This window comes from Eulemur rufifrons, chromosome 29, assembly GCF_041146395.1.
Source record: "Eulemur rufifrons isolate Redbay chromosome 29, OSU_ERuf_1, whole genome shotgun sequence".
NCBI classification, from domain to species: domain Eukaryota; kingdom Metazoa; phylum Chordata; class Mammalia; order Primates; family Lemuridae; genus Eulemur; species Eulemur rufifrons.
The window spans coordinates 95223936-95232644 of record NC_091011.1 but is presented as its reverse complement, the minus strand read 5'-3'; positions in this window follow the sequence as shown (position 1 = coordinate 95232644).

Genomic DNA, 8709 nt, shown 5'->3' with positions numbered 1-8709 from the left:
TTCCACACCGGCCATGACTGCTGATCTCAGACTTATTTTATGAGACATGTGCTGTTTTCAGACTCCCACGGCCAGAGGCAGTCAAGGAGAAGTGAGAGAGGGGTGTATGGGCCCAAACCATGGGTGTTCCCTTCTTAAGCGCCCTTTTCTCTGTCCAGAGCAGAGGAAGGCAAAGGGCTTCTTTCTGGGTCTGTGAATTAACCACAAGCCACTCACACTCGTAGGACGCCTGGGACTAATTCCAGAGCTCATTCATGGCCTTCCGGCCTGAATTCATGGCCATCAGCCCCTTGCCCTCAGCGCCTGTCAATCCCATAGCAATGTCTCTTTGCATAAGCTTCTTATCGGCTCCACACCTGCTAGAGCTGCCCGTCATATGGTGTCGTGGTGTATCAGCCAGTGTGCAGTTAGGAAAGCAGACGTTACTCTAGATATTTCAATCAAAGGGAGCTGAAATAGTGGAAACGTTGGTTACAAATGTTGAAGAAGGGCTAGAAGAATGGGAGGAAAGTGGGGTACCAATAGGTCAGAAGGCTGCTACTGCCCCTGGGCTAGAGCCCACAAGCCCATGTAACTGCGGGCCGCTGGAGGAGCTGTTGGACACGAGCCACTCTGGGGGTCACCACAAAGCCATTGGTGCTGCTAAAGGCCACAGTTGCCTGCTGCAGCCATAGCAGGAGCAGAGTGGCTTCTCTCTTCTTCCTCTCCTGCCATTGATTCCCACTGGTGAAACCTAACCAGTGGCCCGGTGGCGAGGGAGTCTGAGACGTGTAGTTTGCAGACTTCCAGCCCCCACAGTCCAGAGGGAATTCGGACAAGTGGGTGCGGGTCTGAGCACCAACAGGTAAGTAATTGGAGGAAAGTGATGTTTACAGGGCTCAACTTCCCAGGTGAACCTCATTCTTTGTATTTTTTCTTTTTGGAATTAAATTTCATTATTATCATGGAAAATTTCAAATATATACAAAAGCACAAAAATACTATAATAAACCTTTATGTATCTATCATCTAACTTCAACAACGATCAAGTCATCATCCAATCTTGTTTCCTCTGCACCTTCCACTCCCCACACCAGATTATTTTGATACAAATCCCAGACATTATATAATTTCATCTGTAAATATTTCAGTTTTTCTAAAAGATGAGGACTCTTAAGAAATACATAGACACAATGGCATTACTGCACCTAAACTATAGTAATTCCTTGACATCAAATATACCGTTAGTGATCAAACTTCTTCAGTTGTTTCATATGTTTTTGCAAAAATTTTCTTTCTTTGAACCAGAAACCACATAAGACCCATATGTTGCAACTGGTAGATACGACTCTTAAGTGCCTTTTACTCTTGCATATTTGTTCCTTGTGTTTGTTTTGATTGAAGAATCCAGGTTGTTCACCCTCTCGAGTTTTCTACAATCTGAATTTTGCTGATTGGATCCTTGTGATGTGGCTTAACACTACGGTGGCCAACAGACCCAATTTCGTCATCACTAAAACCAAGAAAGTCCTGAGCAAACCAGAATGGTTGCTCACTCTACAGTTTTCTCTGTCACCTATATTTCTTATAAGTTGACAGTTAAATCTAGAGCCTTTATCAGACTCAGATTTAATTTTTTGGAAAGATTATTCCCAAATGTTTGTACCCCCATAAAAATTTTGAAATAATAAAAAAAGATTATTCCTTAGTTGGTAGTGTGTGATTCCAACAGAAGACATTAAAATAGCTGGTTGTCTCTCTTTTTGTGATATTAGCAAATACTAACAACCATTGCTTAAATCTATTACTTCATTAGGGGTTGAAAAATAGTAATGTTCTATTTCTATCTTCCTTTTTCATTCGTTAGCTGGAATTCTTTTCTAGTAAGAAACTAACTTTCAGTAACCATGTGGTTACCGAGAGGTACAGTTCATGGAGTAAAGGCAATACAAACATGTGATTCTTTCCCTTTATTTACCAGATTTTCAAAATATGGTTCCCTGACATCCCCCAAAAGTGAAGAATGAGTTTCCTCGAGCAGCACTGTAAATCATGGATTGAAAAAACTAACGTGTTTCAGTCCTTTATACTTATTGTCCATATGAATGCTCACATGCTTCCATATTTGGCCAGTGGGAGCTTATATTCAGGTTGGTTGCTGAGTTATTTTGACATGAGCCTAGTAGTCTTTTTTTTTCAAACAGCTTTATTGACATATAATTGCCAAAGAATTGCACATATTTAATGTGTATAATCTGATGAGTTTGGACACGTGCGAACACCTGTGATACCATCACCACAATCAAGGTATAGATCTAATGCCTCCCAAAGTTTCCTGTGTCTCTTTCTGTGGCTAAGAATACTTAACACGAGATCTTGGTAGCGTCCTTGTTTTATGATATGACAAGATGTTCCAAACCAAATCATTTTGTACATTCCCTGTCCTGGTCTTGGAAATAGCCATTTCTCCAATGAGTCCAGGTTCTTTTTATGGGAAATCTATTTATAGACAGAAGTTCTCATTACTACTAGACTGGCCTAGGTCCTTTCAGCAGTGATTGCTAGGAAATATGGTCTACTTTTAAGAGACTAAATGTATAATGTGTCCATGATGATATTACTAATTCAAATCCAGAACTATAGAGTTTCAATTTAACTTCATTGATCTTACATATTTATCTCCATTTCCCCACACTGAAAATCGCGACTCTTAGTGGTACCAACGTCCTTACTCATTCGCTTTATCCCACAATGAACACACATGCAGCAGGGGCAGAGTAACAACATGGACCACTACAACTAACAATATGATTGCTGGAAACAGTTTGTGATATTTTCGAAGTTTTTTTTTATCCTTAGAGTATATCCTGCTAGGGATATATAGTCAAATTACTGTGTTTAGGTTTTGGAATAATTCCTTCTTCAATGGTCATGTTGCATAGTTATGGTTCATTTGTGTAATTTCTTTTTTCATTTTTAGGGCTTGCTTTTTAAGTTTAATTCTAAAGCTGAATCTACAAAGCAAGGTATATTCAAAGAAGTCTAACTTCGATCCTTGTTCTCATATAGTCTATTCATTTCCTCCCTCGTAGATAACCATTTTTTTTTTGTTCTTCCACCGTTTTTTAAACTAAGCAAATGAGCCAGGCATAGTGGTGTGCGCCTGTAATCCCAGCTACTTGAGAGGCTGAGGCAAGAGGGTTGTTTGAGTCCAAGAGTTCAAATCCAGTCTGGGCAACACAGTGAGACCCCCCTCTCTCTATAAAAAAAGAAAGAAAATAATCAAATGTGTATTTGTATGTATCCACTTCGCCTATTTGTTTTTTTAGATGAATGAAAGCATCCACACACATTTTCTGCTTCTTTGCTTTTTGTTCACTCACTCCCTGGAGTGTGGTCCACGTTGGTATGAAGAGCAAGTCCTGGTTCATTTTCATAGCTACACAGCACTCATCCTGTGGATTCAACCAGTCCGCTGTTGATAGTCATTGGTTTCTAGCTCTTTGTTGTTATTACAAAACCGTGCTACAATAAATAGCCTTGTGCATAAATCTTTTCCTGTTTCTGAGAGTATACCTTTGGGATAAATTCCCAGATTTGTCGAGTCCAAGGTTAATGCATATGTGATTTTGTAAGATATTGCTAACTTTCCCATCGGCAATGCGGGAGTACTTCTGTCTCTCACCTTACCAACAGAGCATGCTGTCACACTTTTGGATTTTTGCCCAATTTGATAGATGAGAAATGGTATTTCAGTGTCTTTCTAATTTGTGTGCTTCCGTCCCAGGTGGAATTCCCCGGGAGCCGACTCTGACACTGAGACTGGAGGGAGGACGGCTGCAGGCACGGGTTGGGCTGTGATGAGATCTTAGTGGAGAGCCCAGCTGTGCCCGCTGGGGTGGCTGGGGTGGGCGAGGCCCTTCAGAGACGCTGCGCTGGGAATGATGGGCTGGCTGTTCTGTCCCCACGTGAATCCGTCACTGCATGTGGGCTGCTCCGGAAGGAGGTGTGACTTTGAGCGAGAAGGCTTTTTTCTGCCAAGGAAAACCCACAGGAGGGCTGACAAGTGAGGGCCGTCCTCTGGTGGCACTTGCCGTAGGTGGGGGAATTACATCTTTCATTTTTGGAGGACAATCTCGGTGGCACATCTTAGCATCCACTCTCATCTCTTAATTTATCTATAAGACCTACTTTAATGATTTTGTTTTTTAAGCTTTCTACAGGCCTCCTTATTTCTATCTGTCTATCTGGTTGATCTGTCTTGGATTGAGAGGGGTGTCCTAAATATTCTTGTTTTTAAGAAAAACATGTTTCTGTATATTGCTCCTGTCATCTCCTACAGTTTCCGCTTTCTGAAGTTGTCGCTCCTTCGCTGCACACGCGAGCAGCACTTAGGTCACGTCTTCGCCTCGATCCGCGGCCTTCGCGGTTAGTCTGCCCGTCTGTCTCGCTGCGTGCCCTCTGTCCGAACCCTGCCTGGCCGGGTGTCAGAACAGTCACTCATGATTTCTTTTAGTTTTTATTTGCCTATTATAGATTTCAATTATCTTTGTAGTTTTCTGTCTCTTTATTTTTTCCTTTCTGAATCTCTTTGTATTAGGAGTGTCTCTGATGTATAGCGTAATATTAGACTTTTGCCTTTTTAGCCAGTATGAATCTCTTTTTCTTTCAATGGCCGAGTTCAGCGCAATGACATTTATTGGTACGATCTCTGTGTTTGACCTTAGTTCTGTCACGGTGTTTTCTTAGACATATTGTCATATTTGTGTATCTACGTCTATCTGTATATCAATGGGATAAATTCTATCAGCTCTCTTTTGGTATTTAGAAAGGCTTGACATTTTGTTCTACTGAGTACCTTTATTCTAATGCCTTTACATGATGCTTTTAGTTCCCTAATTTTGGCGATTTTCTGTTGGTTCCCTGCTTTGAGCCATATTGAAGGTAGCTGGTCCGTTCTACATCCCCCCGCCTCCCCCCACACCCCCCCCCCCCCCCGTCTCCCCCAGCAAATCGTCTGAAATAATACTCTTTGCCCTTCTGTTTCTACCTGCAAGGCAATTAGCAAGCTTCTGTGTTCTTTCCTCATTATTTCCCTCTGCTGTTTTTGATTGTTGTAATCTATCTACAGGGTCAGAACACAGCAATCGTGGTCTCTCTTACAATGATCGTTCCGTCCTGCGCCAAGCTTGCAGCCGCTGGTCCTAGAACAGACGCCTCTGCAGGCGTTTGAGCTGCTCCGAGCTCGTGTCCAATGGCTTTGTCAGCAAGTCCTCGGATGTTTGCAGAGCACAGCTGACGTCTGTCTATGGCCTTTCCACGTGAAGGTTGTCTTCGCTCACATTTTCTTTCCTCGAGTACCTGAAATATTTCACTCCATTGTCTTCTGGCATAAAGTGTGGCCGTTGAAAAGTCTAAACGCAACTTAATTGTCTTTCCTTCACTTCCTTCCAAAAGTGGCTGGATCTGTTTAACCAGATGTCCAAAGATTTTTTTTTTTTCTTTTTAAATTCCAGTAGTTCTACTTGCGTATGTCTCAGTGTTAGCTGTCCTGGGATGACTTTCTTAGTTGTACAGTACGCCACTTAGTATGTGGTTTTAAGTATTTTTATTTTGGGAAAAGTTTTCTAAGTTTTAGTTTTTAGGATTAATTCTGTTTTATGGCTTTCGTTTTCTTCTTGCAGAGTCTTGTTATATAAATATTTGATCTTCTTAGTCTACCTCCTGTTACTTTCTCTTGAATTCTTTTCATTGTCTTATTCATAACTTTTGATTAAAACTTTTCCCTTTTTCATCCTTTATTTCATTTAAGACATTGCCCATTATGTTTATTTGCACTCACATTTCTTCTAGTTTAGCCTTCATTCTAAAAGAATTTTTACTTCACGTTTGATTCTCGCTTCTCTCTTCATACTATCCTTTTCTTCAATCATCTCGTTTTAGAGCTTTTCTACTTTTTTTTTTGTTTTTCGAGACAGGGTCTTGCCCAGGCTGGAGTGCAGTGGCTCAATCACAGCCCACTGCAGCCTCGAGCTCCCAAGCTTGAACAATCCTCCCACCCCAGCTTCCCGAGTAGCTAGGACTACAGGTGTCTGCCACCACACCTGGCTAATTTTTTTATTTTTTTGTAGAGACAAGGGTCTCACTGCATTGCCCAGGCTGGTCTCAAACTCTTGGGTTTGGACAATCCTCCTGCCTCAGCCTCCCAAAGTGCTGGGATTATAGAAGTGTGTCATCATGCCTGGCTAATTAAAAAAAAATTTTTTTTTTTGGTCAGGTGCGGTGGCTCATGCCTGTAGTCCCAGCCTCTAGGGAGGCTGAGGCAGGAGGATCGCTTGAGCCCAGGAGCTTGAAGTTGCAGTGAGCTAGGCTGATGCCACTGCACTCTAGCAAGGGCAACAGAGTGAGACTCTGTCTCAAAAAAAAAAAAAAAAAAAAGTAAAACAATTTTTCTGTACTTTTAGGGAAGAAGATTGGACCAGGATAGCTTTTTTGAGCTTTATGACTCTTGAGCCTTGTTTCTGTTCTTTCACAAGGGTTCATAAGGTCCAGCCTCTCTCTTTCCGAGAGCTGTGTCCTCTGACCCCCTCCCCCACTTTTAACTGTGCCTTCCCTTCCCTTTTCTCCCACTGGCTCTGCGGGGACATGTCAGAGCCTTCTCCCAGCAGCTCTACCTGGGCGCTGGTTTCCTTGCAGAAGGGAGCTCTGGCCGTCGGTTCGGAGCGTTCCCAGGGCCGGGTTGCTCCAGCACAGTTCGATCTTATTGAGGTTTCTTTGTGCTCACCTGTGATTTGGAGCCTGTAAAACCCTCCCCAGCTGTGGCCCCTGTGCTGACGGGCTGCAGAGCGTCGGGACGAGGCCGGGTAGGCTGTGTTGTTGGAATTCTCAGACCCACAGAGGCCCAACTCTTTCCTTCCTGTCCTCCTGCACGCGCACTCGTGCCATGATGCTCTCCTAGAGGTCAGTGGTTTGCCCCTGTGCGTTCCTGTTTGGGTTTGTGCGGATACCGCGTCACCTGGATTTGTTGTCGATATTATCCATGGGTTTTGGTTTTGCTGTTGTAATTCTGTTCTCTATTTATGTGGAGACTTGGTGATAGTAAACAAACAACTGCAGGTCATACACATCCATATCCTGTCCTGTTTATTAACTGAAATTATTAAGAAATTTTAAGTGCAAGTATGTACGTGGTGATGGTCATGAAACGCTAGTTCCCCGTATGTGTCGGAACGTCCTATTCAGGGCAATGTGCCCAAAGGACACAGAGTGAGCAAACATAATAGAGGTTTGGGGGTTGTATTAAGTTTCCTAGGGCTGCTGTGACCAAGTACCACAAACTCGGTAGTTTAAAACAGTAGAGATTTACTCTCTCGCAGTTCTGGAGGCCAGAAGTTGAAGCTGTTGACAGGCCATGCTTCCTCTAAAGGTTCCGGGGAAGAATCCCTCTTGCTTCTCCCTGTTTCTGGAGGTTGCCGGCAATCTTTGGCAGCTTAACTTAATCACATCTGCAAAGACCCTATTTTTAAATAAAGTCACATTCATAGGTACCGGGTGGACATAGATTTTGGGAGCACTATTCCACACAGTACAAGGGGCTTGCACGGGCTGGGGCTAAGCTGGGTGCAGAGAGAGCCCAATTCTCTGCCGTGCCTTGGGGGGGCCCACACACCTGAACAGTGCTGTCAAAGGGAAGCCCCCCTGGATCCAGGCTGTGGTTGGGGAAAGAAGGACTATTCTGTAACCCCCATTCTGACCTCTGAATCCTATAAATGGGTTTCTTTTTAAAATCCTGAAACCCTCACGTAGGCTGAGAAGGAAACGAGTCAGAATAGTTGCCAAGAGCTATAAATTTTCTGTCTGTCCGGGGCCATTATTCCGTTGCCTACAGGCATGCGCTTGGCAGCCCGGAGACAATCAGTGACATTCATCAGTGCAGGTGGGTGCATTGGTTATGTAATTAATTGGATGTACATAGTTCAGGGTCCTAGCTCTTGCATGGGGGGTTTGCCAAATTCTCCGTAGTCTAGAAATATCCCAAGGAACTTTTCTGACTTATAAATAGAGTTGTTATAATCATACAGATCGTCCTTGTTTTAGCATCGAGCCTAACTCTCATCAGTGTTTTAACAACAGCAATAGCAGCTCCACTCCAATGTACCCTTTCTGGAGAGTGTTGTATTAATGTGTCTTCAGAACACGTGCAGCTGCTTCACACTGATTATAGGAGAAGTCTCTTAGCTCCTGGCATGTTCTTGTGCACGATTAACCCGCTTTATGTATCATTTTTAGAGGATGTGAGAAGCTTTCTCTGGAACTTTAATTCTATTGGCAATCCTATGTTGAAGTTCTGATGTTTGAGACCCGGGGTAGCCCGGTAGGATAGAGTTAGCTGCTTATCCTCCAAGGATCACACGCGCCCAGTCTATCCCACACTGTCCTCCACCATTCTCAGCCATCTTCCATTCACTCTCCACGGACATCGTATCAACTCCCCACCCACCTCACCAGCCATCCTCTCAACTCCATATTATCAACCAGTCACCCTCAGCCTCGGGCCATGGTCTCTAGCCATCCGAGGCCAGGTCCCTTTTGCCTTCCTTTTACTCTTACGTGGGCATCTTCTTGGGACTCTAATGAACTGTGCCTTCGGATCATTTGGGCGTTTGCACCTGTCATTGCATGCATCTTTCTATTTCTGTGTATCGTTTCATCTGTTCTTCTCTCCTCTCT